At 38.6% G+C, this 21,217-nt stretch overlaps 2 protein-coding genes across 2 annotated transcripts in view; one reads left to right on the forward strand and one right to left on the reverse strand.

Annotated features, from left to right (window-relative positions):
- Window positions 1–14,463, reverse strand: part of LRRN3 (leucine rich repeat neuronal 3) — an 89,074-nt gene extending 74,611 nt beyond the window's left edge. The window contains exon 1 of the mRNA XM_077470573.1: window positions 14,100–14,463. The gene's annotated coding sequence lies outside the window, so the exon portion shown is untranslated. The remainder of the gene's footprint in view (window positions 1–14,099) is intronic.
- Window positions 1–21,217, forward strand: part of IMMP2L (inner mitochondrial membrane peptidase subunit 2) — a 1,432,488-nt gene that overhangs the window by 568,367 nt on the left and 842,904 nt on the right. The gene's annotated exons all lie outside the window — the stretch shown is intronic.

Here is a 21,217-nt window from a genome sequence, read left to right on the forward strand (position 1 = left end):
ATGTTCCAAAAAGTTCTATTTCAATTTTTAACTATTTATAATAGTATAATACCATAGCTACTGTAATAGTACAATATGTAATACTTCAATATTTCATTGCTATGAATAAATGAAAGCAATTACAAAACAAAAGAAGTGTGAGCCCATCTATTGTTTGTAGGACTATAGGATTTCATCTTAAGTGCAGTTGTAATACAACCTATTTACGAAGCCATCCATCCCCACCCTCTGCTCTTTTTCCCTATATACATATAGGGGGCTATTTATGAAAGGCAAATCCACTATGCACTGAAAGTGCACTTGGAAGTGCAGTCGCTCTAAATCTAATGCCGTGTACACGCGACCGGACTTTTTGACAGCAAAGGCCTGACGGAACGAGTCCGTCAGACAATTCGATCGTGTGTGGGATCCATCGGACCTTTGCTTGCCAAAAATCCGGCAGACTTTAGAAATAGAACATGTTTTACATTTTTCCACTGGAACTCCCCCAGACTGAGAAATCCGTTCGTGTGAATGCTAGTCCGACGGACAAAAAACGACGCTAGGGCAGCTATTGGCTACTGGCTATGAACTTCCTTATTCTAGTTCGGTCGTACGTCATCACGTTCAAATCCGTCAGACTTTGGTGTGATTGTGTGTGGCCAAGTCCGTTCATTTGGAAAGTCCATCGGTAACTCCGCCGAAAGTCAGTCGGAAAGACCGTCGGACCTCGAAAAGTCCGGTCGTGTGTACGCGGCATAAGGGGTAGATCTGAAATGAGGGGAAGCTCTGCTGATTTTATCATCCAATCATGTGCAAACTAAAATTATGTATTTTTCTTGCATGTCCCCCTCGGATCTACAGTGACTGCACATCCAAGTGCACTTGCAGTGCAAAGTGGATTTTCCTTTACTAAATAACCCCCCTTGTGCTTAGTTATTATGACGCATTTCCATCCATGTTGTTTTTAGTAACATCATTTAACACTGCCTCAGTGGTGTAGTTTAACTGAATGGCACTCAACTTATTGACTTAGATCTCTCTCTCTAAAGAAATAAAAGACAAATAAACAATGTCAGTAGGCTTGATGGATTCTTGATTGCATTACTTAATGTAGTGGATTATGTAAACAACTTCACACAGATAATTTGTTACCAGGATGTTTTTTAATTAGGACAACTGAAAAAAAATTGATATAATGTTTATGATTTATATTTTTATGTGGATAAAATATAAATGACAAATGTAAGCTGTGTTAAGATTAACCAATTCAGCTTCGAAAGGTTTTACCCCCTTCCTGACCAGGACATTTTTTTTTAAATACTGCACTGCGCTATTTTTTATTTATTTTTTAAGTTATTTTTATTGTAATTTTAAGGTGAGAACAAAACAATACAGAGCCTATTGGGCATACTCAGGCTTGGTCACTACAACAAAAAAACTAAGAAAAAAAAAAAAGACACATTACATGTAAACATATATAAAAAAAAAACGACCTAAATCACTGTACGCTCACCCAGCTGTGTAGAATATCCAAAGCAATCCTCCAATTCTACATATAACCTAGAAAGCTTACTTTAGTTTCTTGTGTAATAAAGTGTACATTATAGTTACATAATCACATCCCCTCCCCCCGCCCCATGACTATTGACCTAGCATCCCAGGGGTGTTTATGAAATCGGAAATGCCACTTGGGTCATTCACGGTACATAGGAGAAGGTAACTGATCGTCCATTGAGTCTGCATTAGTGGAGAGGGAATCTGTCCAGATATCCCATATTTTCTGTAATTTTTTGGCACAACCGCATGACAGGTAGGTAGCCTTGTATAGTGGTAGAGCCGCATTCACTAACCTCTTCCAAAATGGGTGCGGATGAGGCCTTCCATCTGAGTACTACCAACTTACAGGCATAGTAAAGTAATAATCCTAGCAGGGTTCTAATTGCCCGGCGTGGGCCCAGGGGTTCCACAAGTCCCAGCAGACATACCTCTACAGACAGTGGTAACAGTCAAGATAAAATTGGTTACCTCAACCCAAAAAATTTCGATCTGAGGTCAGCAAATGTGAATTAAGTCCGCTGAGGATGAGTTACATCTCCAGCAGGAGGCAGGAATAGATGGATACATCTTGTGTAGACCAAAGGCATGTAATATACCTTATGTACTATTTTAAAATTGCACTCATTTATTTCTAGCTGATACTAGCTGTGAAAGGGGACAATTCTTCCTAATCTTCTGTGTCTTGTGGAGTGAAATTGACCACCCACTTGCCTTAAGACTTTCTAATCCCATGTGGACATTAGGGAGTAACGCTTTATATATGGTGGACAAGGGCTTAGGTAGAGTTTCGTTCCTGAGCAGATTCAAGGTGTAAAAGGCCACTTGAGCATTATCGAAACTGGGTGTTAAAGGAGTGTCCAAGCTGCAGGAATCTAAACAAGTGTGAGTTGGGTAAATCATATTGCTGTTTCAACCTGTCAAAAGTCTGTATTCTGCCATCAAAACAGATTTATATATTTGATGCCCTTGCATGCCCATACACTAGGGTCGGGAATGTACCCAAATTCTGACAATTGCAGGTTAAACCAAAGAGAGCTATGCAGGGATATGTGTCCGGAAGGTATGGGGCACATGGAATTTGCCACGACCACGCCTGTAGGACCACTCGCATTGCCTTTGTGAGAGGGAAGGGAGCCCTAGGACCCCGGTAATGTAGATTCTGTAGTGCCTAATATGACCCCAAATGGAACTTATCAGAGCACTGCGTTTTTAACTGGCAATTGCGCGGTCAGGTGACATTGTACCCAAAGAAAATTGATGTTCTTTGTTTGCCACAAATAGAGCTGTCTTTTGGTGGTATTTGATCATCTCTGTGGTTTTTATTTTTTACACTATAAAGAAAAAAAGACAGACAATTTTGAAAAAAAAAAAATATTTTATACTTTCTGCTATGAAAAAAAAAGGGTAGGGACCGATGTGAGTGTGCAATGTATAGGGATAGGGACAATTGTAGACACTCGGGTTGAACTTGATGAACTGGTGTTTATTCAACCTTACTAACTATATAACTATATTGATTGGTTTGCACAAAAGTTATAGCGCCTACAAACTATGGGATAGGTTTAGGGACTTTTTAAAATACTTTTACTAGTAATGGCAGCAATCAGCAATTTTTAGCGGGGCTGCAACATTGCGGTGGACAAATCTGACACTAAGTGACACTTTTTGGGGACCAGTGACACCAATACAGTGATCAGTGCTAAAAATAAATGCGCTCTCAGTGTACTAATGACACTGGCAGGGAAGGGGTTAACATCAGGGGCAATTAAAGGGTTAAATGTGTCCCTAAGGGTGCTTTCTAAATGTCTTCGATGTGCTTTGACTAAAGGAGAACAGTGATCCATGTTTCAGCTTAGAAGATGCACAAGATCTCCATTTTCCCCTCTGGCAGAATGGCGGTCTACCTTGTTGAGGAGTGGGTGCAAAGATCGACTGATCTTGTGGAGTTGTTCTGTTGCTTTAGTCTTTGCCTAGACTGTGCTGCAATTTTTTTTTTAGCCTAATCCTTTGGTAACTTGTGCCCTCGAATCTACAGCTTAGGTTGACTATATGGTGTTTATTATATTAAATATAAATGTCTGTCTTGATTGAAAAAATATTTTCCCCTCATTTTTTATTTGGTGGCACCTGCTACATTTTAAACATTTCCATTGCTTACTTTAAAAGTGACAGTGGTCAGCAGGACAAATAGAGCAAATACCCTTAGCAGGAACACAGACAACAATAAAATCTGACAGGATCCCTATTTTATTTAAAAAATGTGGCTTTAGATGTGCGTTAATTTGATGATTCCAAGAATATGAACCATCTGTTTATTATATATATCTTGTCAGATAATCAAATATCTTAAAAAAAAGACTCAGTTTTGAGTCAAGAGACTGGAAATTTTAAAGAAGCATCTTCTAGGACTGGGGTCTCCAAACTATGACCCGAGGGTTGGATGTGGCCCTTTGCTTGCCCTCATCCGGCCCTTGGGACACTAATCCTCCCAGTGATACGAGACACTATTCCTCCCACTATCACCAACAATGGGGCACTATTTCTTCCACTGATACCAATGATGGGGCACTATTCTTCCCACTAATACCAATGATGGGGCACTATTCCTCCCACGGATACCAATGATGGGGCACGATTCCTCCCACTAATACTGATGATGGGGCACTATTCCTCCCACTGATACCAATGATGGGGAACTATTCCCCCCACTAATACCAATGATGGGGCACTATTCCTCCCAGTGATACCAATGATGGGGCACTATTCCTCCCACTAATATCAATGATGGGACACTATTCCCCCACTGATACCAATGATGGGACACTTTTCCTCCCACTAATTCCAATGATGGGACACTATTCCTCCCACTAATACCAATGATGGGAAACTATTCATCCCACTAATACCAATGATGGGGCACTATTCCTCCCACTAATATCAATGTTGGGACACTATTCCCCCCACTGATACCAATGATGGGACACTATTCCTCCCACTAATAGCAATGATGGGACACTATTCCTCCCACTAATTCCAATGATGGGACACTATTCCTCCCACTAATACCAATGATGGGACACTATTCCTCCCACTAATACCAATGATGGGACACTATTCCTCCCACTGATACCAATGGTGGGGCACTATTCCTCCCACTAATGCCAATGATGGGACATTATTCCTCTCACTGATACCAATGATGGGGCACTACTCCTTCTCCTACTGACCACCAACACTGAGGCCATGTTTACTCTCAACCATGCTGGGCTCAGGAAATTTTCTACCCCTCACTGACCTCCATCCGGTCCCCCCTAAAGTCTGAAGGACAGTAAACTGGCCCTTTGTTTGAAAAGTTTGGAGACCCCTGTTCTAGGAGTATAGCTAGCATAAATGCTATTGTTGTCTATTGCTGGAATCAGTATAACAATAGTACAAAAAATTGAATCTCTCAATATATCCTACTGAACTTTATGTACCACTTACTACTCTGTGTAATCACATTGAGAATAACTTAAAAGACATCTTGGCTCTGTGAGTAACACTCCTTATAAGATGCAATGTAAATGCAAGACACACCTTCATATTGACATAATCTCTTTAAAGTGAATCTGTGGATGGGCTATGAAGATAAATGCATTTACATATCGCTGTCAGTCAGTAAGTCCTCATGTACACTAGCAGTTGGAGGGTGGTAAAAACAGGGAGATGATCTGCTCTCCTTAATCTAACATGACAGACAGAGGGGGGTTATACATATGCCATAGGTGTGATGCTTCGCTTCGTAAATGCTGCAAAAATGATACCCCTGTTGCATTCAGCAGGCAGTACCACTGCCTATTCAGTGAACCAGGAAACGCTGCAGTTGATGCAATGCATGTGGTTGCTGAGCAATGGTGCAGACTTTACAGGGTTAAATCAGGTGGTGAGGAGGGGACATATCGCCTCCAAGCTGCTTGTCAAACACCCTCTGAAAAAAACATCAACTACAGACCACATTTCAGAGGGCAATGCAGGTGTAAATAAGGACAAAAATCATTTTTTGACAATGTCTCGCTGACCTTTGTAGCTGCAGGAATATTTGTCATCAGCTCCCCCTCACAGAACACATGCTCTGTGTTTATATCAAAGCCTAACTCTAGGTCAGTGATGGTGAACCTTGGCACCCCAGATGTTTTGGAACTACATTTCCCATGATGCTCACCTACACTACAGAGTGAATAAGCATCATGGGAAATGTAGTTCCAAAACATCTGGGGTGCCAAGGTTCGCCATCACTGCTCTAGGTTATTGTTACTTTGACCACTTCCTGTCCGCCCCAGCATTGTTTTAAAAAATTGTGAATGCCTGGCTGGTGGGAATGATTGGCAATTGCATTTTCATAAGAGGCCAGCATTGGCAGTTTTTTTCTGTAAAGCCAGTCAGAACACTAATACCACCTTCCTTTCAAAACACTTTTACAAATGGGATTAATTCAGGCATTATCAAATCTAATTTTAGGTGTATTTTGTCAAGGACAGACAGCAGATGTTTAATTTGATCAAGATTCTGTTAGTGTTTGCAATATTGCAGTCGTTTCTTAGAAGAGAGAAACTTTTATTTGGAATATACTTTTGCTTATTGTTATTAACATAGTATTTTGATTACTGGGTGCACATAATTGTTCTATGGCTTACATGATTGTTTTTTCAATATAGTCCCTAATGTAATTGTAACAAACTATAGAGCAGGCAACTCCAAATACTTACATGAAACACTCCATTGTCACTGATAAGGAAAGAGATGGGAAATTTAAAATCTTAGCGTTGTCATCTTAGTAAAATTTAAGGGAAAACTCTCATTGGGGACACATGTTCCAGTGGCATTTGTCTGAGAGGGGAATTCCCTCCAATTTGAAATAATTCCTCTAGTTTCATGTTGCATGTGTGGGACAGATTTCCTTAGTGGTAGGCAGACAACAAAAAGTAATCTGCCTGGTTTTAACCCTTTCATAGTCTATCCTTGCCTTTTTCAACCAGGGTCCCTTCTGGGATCTTCAGTAGTGCCTTGACAAAATGCCTACCAATTGCCCCAAATTGTCCAAAAACAGTGGGTGGATCAGGTATGCCTTTTTGTTAAACAAGGCCACCGTTTTATATTGTGCAGCACTAGAACCTTGGGCACTGTGTGGGCCAGATGCCAGCGTCTAAGAACCAATGAGATCATAGGCTGATAAAGTGGACTTCAGGTGCCTGAGGACACCCTAGTTTGCCTCTCCTCTGCTCCTCTCTTTTAGCACCGGGGTCAAGTTAGCAAAGTGAGGGAGAGAAACAGAGAGAAGAGAAACACTAAATACTAGTCAGTACTAGCATGTAAGGGTGTATTTGCTTTGTAAGAATAAATGGTTGCTCTACGTGCGTGCTGCGAATGTAAGGATATTCATTTTGTTTTTCTAATTTTAGAATGGGGTGCCTCAAGACTGTGCATAATTTTAAAGGGTGCCTTGACTGAAAAAAGGTTGAGAAACCCTGGTCTATCTAATACTTCATTTTTTATACCTATACATACTTTAGGGCAGTGATGGCGAACCTTGGCACCCCAGATGTTTTGGAACTGCATTTCCCATGATGCTCAACTACACTGCAGAGTGCATGAGCATCATGGGAAATGTAGTTCCAAAACATCTGGGGTGCCAAGGTTTGCCATCACTGCTTTAGGGTGTCCACATTGTCTCATGTCTGAGTGACACATCTACTTGTACCAAAACCATCATTTGTTTTCTGGAATTAAAATGAGCATTATTAGTAGAAATTGCAAATTTACATGATATTACAAATAAAGGGGCTTTGAAACATTATGCATTACAATATGTACATTTTATCAACTAGAGAACATCAAAACCTTGTTAAGTTTGATTTCCTAAATGACTGAGGGTTGTATGGGGCCCGCAAACCCCAGCTTAACATGCCTGCTGTAATAGCAATGCACCCGCACACGTTGTGTGAGCTTTTGTATGATCTGGAGCTTTAGTTAAAATGTAACTTCAATTTTTTTGAGCAAAAAAAAACCACATTCCTTCTGGGTGCTTTATGTACATTGCAATGATTTAAATATACCAAGTTACTAAGCCACATTTTTTTTTTTGCTGTTCTGAAGATTTTTCTTTTTTTTCTAGGGAGTCAAGGTTCAAGCCACACTCAGTTTGATCTGAACCTGCAGGTAGACTTTACCATGACAGCAAATCTCCAGTCTAATGCCCATGTGCCCATATTAAGTCAGAGTTACCCACATCCTTGCATTGTTACTTGGGACAGGGAATTCCATGACCATAGCTGATTGAGCTGATGGCCTGCTATCATGTGACAGATTGCTGCAAGTTCAAGCTGAACTGAGTTAAGCCGGCACCTTAGCTTATCTTTGTTTCCAGACTAATTCTTATATTGCCATCTGTGTTCATTATAACCACTGAGAAGATCTCAGTGCTGTAATGAGGAAAGCTGCAGTGTCTGCATCCCTTTAGTGGACAATCTTAAGTCCTTATAAACACAGGCAGTTTGCCCTGCCATCATCAAACCCTGGCGTTTTCAGGAACCTAGGAGGCACATGTGTGGTATTCAGCCCTACTGCCAGCAGCCTGTCAATGTCTACAGAGTGAGGCGACTGAACGCCGTACTAAGCCATGTAGTGCCACTGTCACAAATACCCTTAATGTGAGTACTGCTCAGTACAGCATTCAGCTTCTTTTATTTCATCCTGTCATAGATTTTGACAGACTGCTTGACACTGCACCTGTGCCTCCCAGGTACCCAAGAAATGCTGGCGTTTGAGACTGATGGACCAAACTACTTATATAGTCTTAAGAACTATTTACCAAAAATTAAAGTTTCTTTTGCAAGGAAAGCCTACAATGTTTCTTGTATCATAGCCTAGACTCCTGAGAAAGTCAGTGAACCAATCACACAAGCAGGACCTGACATTTCTTGGGGCATTCCATAAACCAAAGGTGTCCAGAACACCTTCAGGTTGTCATATTGTATTACATTTTCTGACCGCTTTTGAAAATTACAGAGACAGCAGACTGACATGGAAAGGTAGCTTTTAATAAAATTAAAAACAAAAAATTAAAAACAAAAAGCCTTTTAAAGAGTAGAGCTTTCCCTTAAGGTGAGTTTGTTTTTTTATCTGTAAATACATGTATGAGATTTCTAAATTATTTCACACAAAATTAATTCTTTACATTTGCATGTTTTACATTGTATATATATATATATATATATATATATATATATATATATATATATATATATATATATATATATATATATATATATACAAAGATATGTAGTTCAAAGATATACATTCAATATATACAAAACTATCTTCTCTAGGCTAAAAGAAAAAAAGAAGGCCTCAAAATACTTGTTTACTCTTTGCATTTCTAGCAGATACTGTTTTAGAGCTTCATATGTGGCAACAGAAGAGTACTAACTACTTCATCCATTCACTACTCCTATAAAAGTGTGCTATTAACAAATGTAAAACCCGTACATCAGCCAAAATACTGTTAGTTGTGGTGGGAAGTTGCACTGTGGGCCAAAGTTAATGTGCAATACTGGTGGTTTTTGTTGTGTTTCAGCTGGAATAATAACACTTTGTTATTCCTTTGTTTTAAATACTAAGTTTACGAAAAAAAAAAAAATCAACACAATGAACATTACCTACATTTAAGGCGATGTGCCCCTTGTGCTGGTGCCAGCTGTCAAAGTTGAAACTCAAAGTCCTCTGTTCTTCCCCATACCCCAAAACTGTAATCATCTGGTGCTGCAGGGGTGAATACAAGGACTGGACCCATTGACAGCCACTCATCATGAGTGCTGACTATGCCCACCCTTTTCTCTCCTCTCCACCATTTATTGAACACGAACTATAGTTTCCATGAATGAAAAATTGTCTATGAATGGAGGATGGATGGAGGAACAAAAGGTCTGCCACCACCATTCATTGCTTTTCATTCATGGAAGCTATAGTACAGTTTTTATGACTGGAGGGGGGCAGAAAGGGCAGTGCTTTTGACAGGTCCCGTGCTGGTATTAAGCCCCACAGCATCGCAAGATTACCACTGCGGAGTATGGGAGGGGATAGATTTCAACTATGACAGCTGGCACAAGGCACACTCTGCATTAAATCTGTCCCTTGTGCCAGCTGTCATAGTTGAAATCTAAAAACAATATACCTAGATGTAAGCTTTAATAATCTGTACAATGTTAAAATACAATTGTATTTAACCTTTTCTATTAAATAATGGTGACTGCATTCTGGAATACAAAGCCAGTGATATTTTTGTGTGTTTTAGTAAAGAAATGTAAAGTAGTAGTAGGAAAATAAATGTAACTAGTAAGGTATTATATTTAATAGCGCCATTGAGTTCCATAACAATGGGGTCCTCTAATGGTCACTTTGGAACACTATTAATCACAACTTTTATCTATAGCAATACTTTGTATAAGTGTTGCCTGTAGGGAAATCTTAAGAAAATAACTATTATCCTGTAATGTGTACTGTGGGGGGTACCACGTTATACATATTGTATTTGCTGTGAACAATATGTAAGACCCTAAATTTGTATCACAGATGAGTTTTCTCTTATAATTCTTTTGGGAAACTCTCTTAACAAACTAACCCTAAAATCAATAATCACTTCCATACAGTATAAGTCTACATTTTCTGACTATAATCCCTAGTTTACTCATTTAGAAATACAGTCAGGATTTATTATCCCTGATTTATTTCTATTTCTCAGTAATGTAAAACACCATCCTTTGTGCCTTCTCTGCAATTAAAAATACACCACTGCCTTTTGACAAACCTACAAAAAAGGATTTTTATATCTACTGTATATGAAATTCAGTCAGCAGTTAGCAATTAAAATTGAAGACATAAAAGGAAAAGACAGCTTGGATCTTTGAGAGTCTGGATTATAAGGGATTATAGATGAAATATGTTTTTATTTCCTTTAGATGTCTGTTTTTGACCTTATAAAAATGCCCACCTTTGACCCGCAGGAGTAGAAACCCACATCTAACAGAAGCAGCTAAAAAAGAACTGAAATTAACATTTATCCAAATTTTGACTGTGTGTTAAGATTATGTGAATTCACTTAATTGGCTGTTTTATTGAAGAGGTATGTAAGATTGCTAAATCAACCAATTAGAATATGAAGTGCTTTTCAGTTCAAAAACACAGTTAATTTTGCTTTTTGTGGTTGCTAGGAGGCAGAAAACACATCATTATATGGATTCTTTTGAGTGTTCAGTCTATTTGTAGATTAAAGAAAAAAATTTTTTGATTTTTACATGTTATCATACTATGCTTTCAATTATTTTTTAAAGTAATGTGTAAAAACTTCGAGGTTTTTTCTTTCTAACTTAATCTACCTTCTATCTGCCAACTTGACAATTCATCTAACCACTCATTTGTACAGCCTGAACCTATGGTGGCTACGGTTGGCATCCTCTAGCAAGTAAACATTCTTTTTTTACAGCACTAAATTCATAAGAAGTCATGAAAAAAAATACCGGTGTGAAAATCCTTAGATAGAAGTTGCCATCTACGTCTGCTAATATGCATGATAGTTCAAGCACAATGCAGCTGAACTTATTCTACATCATTATGAGTGACATGCTTCTTTGTACGAACAAAAGCATTTCAGGAGTCAGAGAATGGCAGTTTCTATCTGAAGCTTTTGCATTCTTACAGATTCCCACACCCCAAAAAATTCTGAAATACTGAGCGTAAATCATTTCAAATATCCAAAGAAACATATGCAGACAGCCAATAAGAACTTTCTTAGACAGTTGATGCTGCTAAATCTTGTAACGCCTAGAAAAATATTATTAGGTGTAGTGTAGGGAAAGCCAAGGGGTCCATTTTAAAACGTATTTATTTACTTTTTCTTTCAAATTTTTTTTTTAAAGCTATGGATTTTTTTCTGGTATGTGTCCTACTGGGATATTAGATATAATATCCAGTTTTTCTGTGTTCAGGTAGGAAGGAGAACATTTTCACGTGAAAAAGTACAAAAAAATGCTTGGACAGATTTTTTTCAGCGAATAGAAAATTGGATACATGGACCAACGTTATGTAGTAGTTGTAAGTGTGTTTAAACAGTTTCAACACTAGAATGAACTTAAAGAAGCTGATTAGAAATGTGTATCCATTGTGTATGCTTGGAGCTATATGTAACTGCCATATATGTGTTGGTGTTCCACAGATTTACCTTAATCAAGATACAGAGCAGGCCTGAGTACACTACTGTATATTTTGACCCAACCACATTTTATCTGTTGACCAAATCTACTACCAACCTGAAAATATCATTGCTTTATTTTTACTGGGGTCCCTTATTCATTGATATAGAGTCAACTGTAATAGTTATTTTTTTCCCCTGGGTCCAGCATGTTTCTCTCTGTCTGGAAATAGCTTGCTAGCATTATTCTTATTTAGCATTCCAGATCTTGGCACACATCCAGCTTCTGATTAAATTGTGTCATTCAATCCCGACTCAGTCAATAACCTTACATACATCACTTATTTTACTTGGTCAGTCCCTGAAAACTAACATGACTAACACCAAATGTCATTTACTGGTGTAAATGAGTAAACAGTCAATTTACTTTTTACGAACGTGTTAAATTTCAGTTCTGTTAGGATGCGTGCAATTTATTATGTATTCATTTGATCACTATAAATATTAGTTTGCTTATGTAATGGGTTTCTATATTCTTTGATAGCATGCAGTATCGTTTTTTGATGTGAGATATGCAAATCTGAATAATCTCTAGTGGTAGATTATTATATTCATATATAAGACAACACTATTACACATGGTGGTCATTGGTGTGCAACTGACTTGATAGTAAACCAAATATTTGACTGAGTAGAGAAAGCCAACATTGCCTTAAGGAGCAATAAATTGTTTCTTGGCAACTGTAAGTTAAATCACTCAGCTTTGTACATTCTTTCAACATCTAATTGGTATATGAGCTACTTTGGCAAAGACAGAAATGATAACTTTTTTTTTTGGTAACAATGGACAGATTTGCATTGTGAAGTGTAATACTTGGTCACGAAAGAATAAAACTTGAATCAGTTTCCATGTGAATGGTCTCCTATTTTTCATAAAAGTACTTTAGATTTGGCACTTCTGAATTCCCAGAGCTTGTTTGCTAAAGGCTTGTGGCTTAACCCCCCTTTATTATTAAGGGATTACCTGGACATTTCACATGTAGGTATATTAATAATGACCTATATCAGCCGAATTGTTAAAGGTTTGTCCATGCACAGCTTTTGCCTTTGTGGTGGATTTGTACTACGACGCTGACAGTGTGTGGTTGACACTTTTTTTTTTCTATTAATATTACATTACTTAGCAACCTTATGCTAGAAGTACCGTAATTGTCTAGATGGGCAGTTATAAAAATCCATCTCCCAGAGTCCAGCAGCAGGTTGTATGTGAGGTTATCCATCAGTAAGGGAATGAAGGGATCATCCATTGTTTATGTACATCTTGAAACAAGGTTTCACAAACAACTTTCTGCACATGCACACCCTGAGCTTTTCAAACAGGTGTATATTAATAAATAAGATAGCTGTAAATGAATCAAAACCTGTGCTGCAGCTCTGGCCTAGTGTCTCTGCATTGATATATTTTAGATCGTAAAGAATTCAAAAGCAGCATTTACTCTTATGCAAGCAGTCAGTATAATGGGAATACTTGTGCTTGCCATGCAAGACTAATATGTGTATTTCTTTTCAAGTAAAGCCTGTCTCTAAGCACACTGCCTCTCCCAAAGGTGCTTCTGACTTGAGGCTTTTTCTGTTGTCTTATTAACCTCTCATGGGCTGCAGTGGATCGCGCTGTAATTTTAATAACATTTGCCTTCAGATTTGAGCAGATACAAATCTATAATAAAGTCAGCATCCCCATTTAATACCATTGGGGTTAAAAAAGACAACAAGGCAAGTGGTATGGGAAATACTAAGAAAATGTCCTTAAAAGCGTTCCTGCTGTGAGCTGGATAATTGCTAAGGAGATTAGGACTTGTCTAGTTAATATACATCTTTTTTTCTTTTTTTTTTCCTCTCTCTTTTTCATTTAAGATGCGTCAGTCAGGGCTGCATTAGCAAACAGCTATTCACACTGTGTCTTCAGATTGGCAAGAGGATATATTTTAGGGGGGAGTCATTTACCACAATCCCTAAGATGTAGCCTGGCAGAAATCCAATAGCTGTGTGTGTGTGTGATATGCTCATTGAGGCTTTGGGATCTCTGTCTTTACATTCCTGAATACACAGTAAATGCCTAAGCAACCAGTATACAAAGCTTCTGGATCAGAAACCACTAGCTGCAACTGTTAAGCCTTACCTCTAGGTTGTCACTACGGTCAGTAGAGCACATTTGTATGATAAACAGCATTGTTCCATGTGTATTTTGTTATGATTACTGTTGCTTTTGCAAACATATTACATATAAAATAGGATGTTTCGCAAGCATGCTATAACAATACATATTATTCAGAACTTACCCGCCAAGAACTGTGTGTGTGTCCTCTGCAATTTCCTTAGACACGACTGCAGTGAATACTGAAAACTGGGGATAAATAGGTACATTTATAGTTGTCTGCACTTGCACATATCCTGCACCGTGAACAGGGCTGCCTGCCGCCTGCTAAGATCCTTCATAGCTGCCAGTGCTTTGTTTCTCTGTGGCTGATGCTGACAATCCAATACAGAGATGTTGCTTGTGTAGACTCTCCCCCTTCTCCTCCTTTCTGTGGTGCTGGTGGTTAGTGCTGCATCATTCACCCGATCACTTGTCACACTGACATGGTGCTGCCTGCTCAGCGATCATTAATAACTGAACACCCTCCACTCCCCAGAGAGGAGCCAATAGCTTCAGAGTGCCAAGATACAGTACTCACAGCTGCTCTAGTCTGGTTGGCTGAAGCAACATGCCTGTTATATGACATTGCTGCTTAGGTGCAAATCCATGAAACCAGCCCTTCTTCCCCTTCTCTTTCTAGGTAAAGAACTCATTATGGTGCTCACATGTCCTGCTACTTTTTGATATTGGAATCATGGGATGTAAAATTAGACAGAGTTGGTTGAATGGACAAAAACAGATGAAACAGTATGAAAGCCGTATTTTAAAGCCCTTAAAATATTCATTTATTTGCTCTAAAATCACATTCCCTACAGATTAAACTTTAAAGTGATATAAAAGGTTCTTTTTTTATCTTTTATTTATTTTAATAATAAACATGTCATACTTACCTGCACTCTTGAATGGTTTTGCACAGAGCATCCCCGATAATTCTCCTCTTCTAGAATCCCCTGCCAGCGCTCCTGGCTCCCCCTGTCTTCGAGTACCCATCACTGGATTTAATTGACAATGGCTCCTGCTGCTCCCACTGAGCCCAGTGAGGAGGGAGAGAAAGAGAGCAGATCACTGCTCCAGAACACAGCGCTGGATCAAGACTGAGATTGGGCTTAGGTAAGTATTTAGGAGGGACAGGGGCAGATCTGCTCCAAAAAAAGTTTTTTTACCTTAATGCAGAGAATGCATTAAGGTAAAAAGAATGTTAGCCTTTACAACCTCTTTAACTATTTTGCCATGTATGTCAATAATAATATTATACAATTTTTGGGGTGGAGTAAATGACAGAAAGTGATAATTTTGGCTTGTATTTAGTCCTTTTCATCTTGAAAAGGTTTGTTAATCTTAATCCAGTGTTAAATATTCAACACATAGTTTTTAGATAACCAATTTTTAGAATGCAAAACACTAAACTTTGTCTTATCTGATGGCCAAACGGTAAGTCATTATTTAGTCTTCCATGGTTCTCTAAGACATGACTGAACCACGGAGCAATGGAAGATGATGGCCTGATCTGATGAATCACATTTTCTTTTACATCATGTGAATGGCCAGCTGTGTGTATCGCTTACCTGGGGAAGAGATGGCAATCAGGATGCAGCATTGAAAGAAGGCAAGCTGGCAGAGACAGTGTGATGCTTTAGGCAATGTTTTGTGGGAAACCTTGGGTTCTGCTGTTCATGTGGATGTTAGTTGACACGTACCACCTACCTAAACATTGTTGCTGGCTATGTACACTCATTAATGCTCCCTGTCACATAAAAAAGAAAATATATATTGTATGTATATGGTATAAGAATGGTTTGAGGAACACAACAACCAAATCAAGGTGTTGACTTAACCTCCAAATTCTCTCATTCTAAGTCCAATCAAGCATCTGTGGGATGTGCTACAAAAACAAGTCCAATCCATAGAGGCCCCACCTCACAACTTATAGGACCTAAAGGATCTGCTAATGATGGCTTGGTGCCAGATATCACAGCATACCTTATGAGGTCTAGTGGCATCCATGCCTGGATGGGTCAGGGCTGTTTTGGTGACAAAAGGGGGACCTACTCAATATAAACTGGGTAGTTATAAAGTTATGGCTTATAGGTGTATGCTTTATCTTTTGTGAGCTTGATCCAAATCTTAAATCAGTTCTCAAACTCAACCTAAAGTGCAGTTCACAGTATGCTTCAAACTGTTATTTAATACTTTACTATATATTTACATTTAATGCTAACTTAATTTATGTGATATATTTCTGTTGCATATAATTACACTTACCTTCCAAATCTGATGTGTAAATGTGTCGCATCACATTAATTTGTAAATCACTCAGGAAACCTGCAGGTCAAGTACTTTCATACAGTTCACATAAGTCACAAGATGCTTTTAATATGATTGTTTGCAGTAGCAGACAAATAGTCATTTATGACTAATATTTTAGTATAGCATATTAGTTATGTCTATAATGCCAAGTACCATTTTTAGACATGCATACACCAGTAAAACAAAACTAAATGTGTAACAATATATGTGCATGTTTACGTGTGTGTATCTGTGTGTGCATATGTATATACACACACACACTCACACACACACACACACACACACACACACTCACACACACACACAGGTGTCAGTTGCCGGCTGTTCTTAGTTCACCTAGGGACAACCTACAGTCTTAGGCTTTTTTTTTTTTAATCTTCAAAATGTAGTGGAAATACTTATTTAAAAAGACCACATCCAGTTTACAGTATTGAAGGATAATTTAGGCATTATGTATTGGCTCTAGTGAATTAATTATATTGAAAGTAGTCCACTGAGACAGAGCAGTCAGATACTGGGCTTACACTTCCAGACAGCAATCTAATTGTTAAAAGATTCAGCTGGCTTCTATTTACATGTATCTTAACCCTGACAAATAATTACGGTACACACTTTAAGACTTGTGGACTGAAACATGCAGTGCATACCTGTATGACCTTAGGGTCAATGTGCATCTAGAATTGTAGGTATTGAGCAGATATTGAAGATAATTTATAATGTTGCCAGATCAGCACACCACGCAGATTCTGCTCTGTTTTACAGCACTCCTGCGACTCTTTATTGCTTTGAGAGAACTACAAATACTACTTGTGGGTATGGGCAAGCATCTAAGCTCTTTCCAGAATGTGGTGCTCGGGCCTAGTAACCAAGGAATGAACATTGTCACATGAGGAAGCTGTCGACTATTTGTGTAAAATTCAATATGGAGGTTACAAGGTTACACAGGATTTTACTCCCAGAGGAACATTGTGAGGGAACATCTAAAAGGGCCAAGTGACAGAATATCTTAAAGAATAGCTTTGCCTCATACAATTATCCTTTAAAAGACCCCCCCCCCCCCCTAATGTTTTATGCTGCTTGTCATTGTCTAGCCAACTAGGAACCTCAAAGCTGTTGCTGGAAAATATTCTGTTTATTACTATGAAGAGCCCATCTATCTTGTGACCCATCAACGGATGGCTTTTCCATAGGAATGAATGAAATTTGTCTGTACATGCACAAAAGACTTTGGGACCAGCTGGGACAGTTTCCAGCAGTGGCTGTGCGGTTACTTGTGGGCAACACAACATGGATCTGCAAGGATTGTGGACGGGTGAGTATGATGCCAGTGTATTGCTATGATTACCCATTTGCTACTGCATGTTGCCACAATTGCTCCTTTGCAGGGCATATTACAAGAACTGCCCATTCATATTAAAACAAATGCCTGTTTCTTTCCTGTGTATTTTCAGGATTGCCTGCTTATTGTCAAGTTAGTGCTGGTTACCACAAGTTATTGCACTATAAAACCCCACTACTAGTATCTCCATTTTCTGTATTATGTATGACATTATTAAACCCTTGACTTTTATTTATGTATTTCTTTATTACTAGCATATATATATATATATATATATATATATATATATATATATACAGTATATATATATATATATATATATATATATATATATATATATATATATATATATATATATATGATTATTAAGGATGAGCTCGATGTTCGGGTCGAACATAAGTTTGACTTGAACATCGGGTGTTCGCCGAACAGCAAATATTATGGGGAATTTGCAGAAAATGTGAGCGCCGCGGAACGCTCCATAATGCACTGCGAGATTGCAGTGCATTTCTCTATGATGATTGGCCAAAGCGTGCACCTGACGTGCATACTTTGGCCAATCACAACTCACTCTGCTCTGAGAGCCATAATTGGCCAAACGCAGGGTGCCTTTGGCCAATCATGGCTCAGGGGGGCTAAGTCCACACCCCACACTATATAAGGCTGCTTACAGAGGGGCTGTGTGTAGTGTTGTTGGTGTGGACAGAGAGATAGCTGGAGTTAGATTAAAGTGGAAGTAAACCCATGAATTTAAACAGTTAAAAAAAAAGGCATGCCGGGAATGCTAACTGCACATTGGCTGTGCTCTCAGCCAAACTATCAAACCATCCAATGGCTGGTGTCATAACTAATCACATGTGCAGCGCCATAACAGTTGAAGATTAAACAGAGGCAAAGATGGCAGTTTCCTTGGCTGAAAACGATAAGGGAGTTTACTTCCACTTTAAGCAGGCTGGTTATTCAGTTAGTGGCAGTGTATTTGATATAAATATATATCTATAATCTGCATTTAGCGTAGACTATATATTTGGTGTTAACTCTATATTCAGTCAGTGCAAGCAGTGTATTAATATATATATTAAAACAGTGTAGTGTATCTACAGTGCATTCCGTGGTGTCCTGTTTCTAATACACTTCAAGTGATATATATATATATACATACTCTGCAGTATACTGCACACTGCGGTATACAGTGTGTACAGTCTGTAACACACTTCTGGTGGTGTACACAGTATACAATACAGTGCAGCCATTGTACAGTTGCTAATACAGTGCTGGCGGTGTACACAGTATCTAATACAGTGTGTACAGTTCCTACTACACTTCTGGTGGTGTACACAGTATACAATACAGTGTGGTGTTGCAAAACAAAAAAAAATCATGTCCGTAAGGACACCAAGGAGAGGCATACGCTCACAGGAGGAGCATTGGACCACACCATTGTTTTCTGTATTTTTGGTATTTTTAACTATATTGCTGGGATCCGACAATACATTACAGCCGCAAGCAGTTTTGAATTACATTTTTTTCCTTTGGAAATGTAAATTTGCTGTGGCACTGTTATAAAGATGCGCTATTTTACAGGCATACTAAGGACACCCCCAGGCATGGTATTTAAAGGAATATTTAATTTTTATTGTTTCACTTTAAGTATTATTAAAATCACTGCGCCTGAAAATGGGCATTTTTAAAACTTATTTTTGCATTGATACATGTCCCTTGGGGCAGGTCCCCAAACACTTTTTATGGCAATAACTTGCATATAAGCCTTTAAAATTACCACTTTTGATTTTTCACATCCCATAGACGAACGGTGTTCGCACAAATTATTTGCCTGTTCGCATGTTCTGCTACGAACCGAACCGGGGGTGTCCGGTTCATACCTAATGACCATATGATGAAAAATTTCCAGTTTCACAAGCAGTTTTATAGTTTTACACCTTTAAACTTAGTACTACACTTGCATAGTCATAGGCAAGCCAGCTACTGGACAGTAGGCACCATAAGGTGCCCGATCATACTGTTCTTACTGATATCAAAGTTTGTATATAAATACAGCATTATGAAAGTCATTATTTGCATAGGTTTGGGCATAGATATGTCCTCCCTACACATGTTCAGGCCTGGCAGTAAGTTACTAGGACACATGTAAGACAGAGGAGATGGTTTTCTACATTACTTATACCTCAGAAGTTTATACATTTCAGGAAGATCTTGCAGCACTATCAGGAGTAGAAGTGTAGCACAAAAGGTATGATCTAACATCGTATGATTCCTACTATCCAGCCAACAGATACCTTGGTACTCCCCCCCCCCCCCCCCCTTCCCAACCTGTTAATTATAATAGAAAATAAAAGAAACTCTATTATTATAGCTGTAATAAAATATATGCTATAAATTGTAATTTACCATTCAGTTAACCATTTGCTGACCGTCCTAAAGCAATTTTACTGCTACAGAGTAGCAGCTGTGCACCCGGTCATGTATATATAAGTGATCCCGCACTTCAGCCTTTAGGGAGCGTGCACCCTGCTTCTGCTGTAAATATTCATAACAGAAGCTGATCGATGTCTGCTGACACCCGCCAATCGTCATGAGAGAGACTCAGAACGGAGTTCTGCCTCTGTAAATAAAGCAGAGTTAAGTTCTGATGGGGAAAGGGATGTACAGTGCCTTGAAAACATTTTCATACCCGTTAAAATTTTCCACATTTTGTCATGTTGCAAACGTAAATGTATTTTATTGGGATTTTATGTGATAGACCAACAAAAAGTGGCACATAATTGTGAAGTGGAAGGAAAATGATAAGTGGTTTTCAAATCTGTCAATACTTTGTAGAACCACCTTTCACTGCAATTACAGCTGCAAGTCTTTTTGGGAATGTCTCTACCAGCTTTGCACATTGAGAAAAACTTTTGCCCATTCTTCTTTACAAAATAGCCCAAGCTCTGTCAGATTGGATGTAGAACGTCTGTGAATAGCAATTTATTTAGGGGTATCAGAGTAAAAGGGACTAAATACAAATGCATGTCATGCTTTTCAGATGTTTTATTTGTAAAAAAAAAATGGAAACCATTTGTCATTCTCCTTCCAATTAACAATTATGTACCATTTTGTATTGATCTATCACATACAATCCCATTAAAATACATTTTATGTTTTTGGTTATAACATGACAAAATGTGGAAAATTTCAAAGGGTATGCATACTTTTTCAAGACACTGTATTCTATGTTCCTGCAAAGCAAAGACTAAAATCCACCTCTTCCCCTGGTAAAAGCAGCAAACATAGTAAATACATATACTGGCTAGGCACACAGTTAACCCTTTGATTGCCCTGAATGTTTAACCCCTCCTCAGCCAGTGTCATTTGTACAGTTACAGTGCATGTTTTTAGCACGGATCACTGTATAAGTGTCACTGGTTCCCACAAAGTGTCAAAAGTGTCACTTAGAGACTGATTGTCCACTGCAATATTGCAGTCCTGCTGTAAGTCGCTGATTGCCGCCATTACTAGTTGTAGCGGCCACAACCCTTGCTGGGCGGCCTTGGTTTATTGGGCTTACCAGTTACCTTCTCCTGGCCTGATCTTCCACGTCTAGGGGTTCCCAGGGT

This window comes from Lithobates pipiens, unplaced genomic scaffold (assembly GCF_037356315.1).
Source record: "Lithobates pipiens isolate NorthernLeopardFrog02 unplaced genomic scaffold, aLitPip1_a1.2 Scaffold_8, whole genome shotgun sequence".
Classification (NCBI taxonomy): Eukaryota; Metazoa; Chordata; class Amphibia; order Anura; family Ranidae; genus Lithobates; species Lithobates pipiens.